We start from the raw sequence: 2,546 nt of genomic DNA, 5'->3' as shown, positions 1-2,546 counted from the left end.
GGGTGAAATTGAAAATTTTACAGTCCAAGAGTGATTTAAAATGGTGATTTGGAGTTCGAGGATTAATTTGGAGTCAAACCGAAAATTTCACTATCTACGGGCAAACTGGGAATTTTTTTGAAAGATTTTTGTCACATTTGACTTATTGGAGTATGATTTGAGGTTGAGAAGTGAAAAATTTTAATTTCGACATTTTTTCGAAGCATAGGGGTAAAATGGTAATTTTGCCACCCTAGTGGTAAAATGGTAATTTTGCCACCCTAGTGGCAAAATTGTAATTTTACACCACCGACACTTGTCCAGCACATGGATTTTACCCAATATTATCATGGATAATTGAAGGAATTTATAAGGTGGAGAGAGAAAGCTTAATAGTTAAGAAATTACAAATGGACCAATAATAAGGTGACATGTGTCAAGTTTATAACCATTTATTATTTAACTTTAAATTTAGCACAAAATCAGCCCATTTTCTTCATATGGCCAGCCAAAGAAAAACAAAAGGAAGAACAAAGGAAGAAAAGAAGAACAAGAACCCTAGGTGGGAAAATTCAAGGAAAAATTGGTGGATTTCAAGTAATCAAGCAATCAAAGGTAAAATTTCTTGATTTTGACTTGTGATCTACCTTTCCCATGCATTTCTCCTTATTTTTCATGGTTAAATTTCATGTTTTCATGGTGAATTCATGGCTGGTCGAATGGGTATGGAGAGAGAATGATGTTGGATTGATTTGATTTTAAGTTATGCTAGTGTTTTTAGTTAGTTAGTGATGTGTAGCAAGAAAAGCTAATAAGAAAAATTCATTTTCTCCCATCACCTATAAGAGGCTGAATTTTCTAGGGAGAATATTGAGGCTGAAATTGATGATATTTCATGATATTTTGGTGATATTTGATGTTTGGTGAGGTTAGAAATTAAATGGAAAATTTTGGTGTGAAAATCTGAATTTTTGCTCAACGTATGACATGTGTGATTTGTTGACCCGGGACTGATAAATTGAATCTCATTCATAGTCACTGAGATAATTTAGGTATAATTGGAGTGTAGAAAGTGAGAAGAATTGATTTGGAGTTAAATTGGAGATTTTAGCCGATTAGACTGAGTATAGTGTGACTTAGGTCGAATATCACATTTAAGCGATTAATCGGACATTTTGCACCTCATCGCAGCATTCATTTAGATTTAGAGAGCCTGAAATAGTTTATGACAAATTGACACAAATTATTGAATTTTGTGTCATGTGTGATGTATAGGTGGTGAGCTATTTGATAAGGATAAAGAGATTACACCAAAGACCGGGACTAGGAGTATTTCTACTCCTGATACTGTGAGTAACCTTACTATCGTCTTAATTATCTAGAGTGATTTTTATTCAATTTTGTGGATTTTATGGAAAATGAGTTAAATGGTAAATCCTTGTGATTTGTAAATAAAATGTGATTTAATAAAATGATTTTGTAAATTGTCTTGAAATGAAATGACGGTTTGGAAAATAGAGTAATTCGATATTGTTTTCATATGTTGTAAATTCATGGTTTAAATTGAATGGCTTATGACAATATTGGCATGAATGGCTGGATTGGTATTTGTGTTAAAATGTATAAACTATTGCTTGCCTTGATAGGCTGGATAATGATAAAATTGCCATATCATGTTATTGAATTTTATTGATTGGTGGGAAAATGATGAGCTTACTGCAGTTGACGGGTTTTCGTGGATCAATCTATTAGAGGGGCACGGTAAACCCCGTTATATCTTACCTCAGTATGAGAGGCGCGGGTGGATAACTCCTGAGGCTAACACTTTTAAAGTTCACTTCACGCCAAACCACCAAGTGAGAGTGAGCTCAGCCAACGCCAATGAACGGTTATGTTTTCAAAATAAAAACATAATTTATGCTTACATGACCTTTTTAACAGCCTTGGCGGACTCGGTTGGGATAGCCCTCGATCAAGGCATCCCTGATAACTGAGTATGAGAATGATTTTTGGCACGAGCCAAGCTTTTCAGGAAATCATAAGCCTAGTTGTTTATTTGGTTGAAATGAGTTGTAAGGTAATGAAATTACAGTATGATGACTTATTTCAATTGTCTCCATTTACTCGACTTTAGATGGTTTAGATAGTATATGTTTATTCACTGAGATTTTATAATTTCATCACCCTCAATTCCCCACATTTCAGGCTCAAGATAGTCGGTAGATAGTTGATTGCATCAAGGACTTCAGTTAGCCTTGCATTGACAAAATTGTAGGTTCACATACTCGCACCTTATTGGTTAGTTGGGAGCCCATGTGTCACTGTAAAAGAAATTTTATACTTCAATTATCTGTTTTAAAGTGCGTATGAATATACTTAGCTTTTACACTACAGAAATTATTTACGGATTTCTCTATAAATATTGTTTTTTTTAGAAAATAGAATATTTTATTGAATATTATTATTTTATTCAAACAATTATAATTTCATTTCAAATAATTATTTTAGACATCTAAATTTACTTTTAATTATGAAACATGTGTTTTTCACCCACACACCATGTTTTT

The 2,546-nt window shown here is 33.1% G+C and overlaps 1 long non-coding RNA gene across 2 annotated transcripts; it reads left to right on the top strand.

Annotated features, from left to right (window-relative positions):
• LOC108662159 lies at positions 553-2,220 on the top strand. Of its 2 annotated transcripts, none has more exons than XR_001927945.1 (3): positions 553-594; positions 1,255-1,328; positions 2,185-2,220. It is a non-coding gene; the product is annotated as an uncharacterized LOC108662159 (long non-coding RNA). The 2 variants fall into 2 exon arrangements; XR_001927944.1 differs by lacking the exon at positions 2,185-2,220 and adding an exon at positions 1,702-1,743.

This window comes from Theobroma cacao, chromosome 5, assembly GCF_000208745.1.
Source record: "Theobroma cacao cultivar B97-61/B2 chromosome 5, Criollo_cocoa_genome_V2, whole genome shotgun sequence".
Classification (NCBI taxonomy): domain Eukaryota; kingdom Viridiplantae; phylum Streptophyta; class Magnoliopsida; order Malvales; family Malvaceae; genus Theobroma; species Theobroma cacao.
Note: the sequence above shows the minus strand (reverse complement) of the source record. Positions and strands in the feature narration are given on the sequence as shown.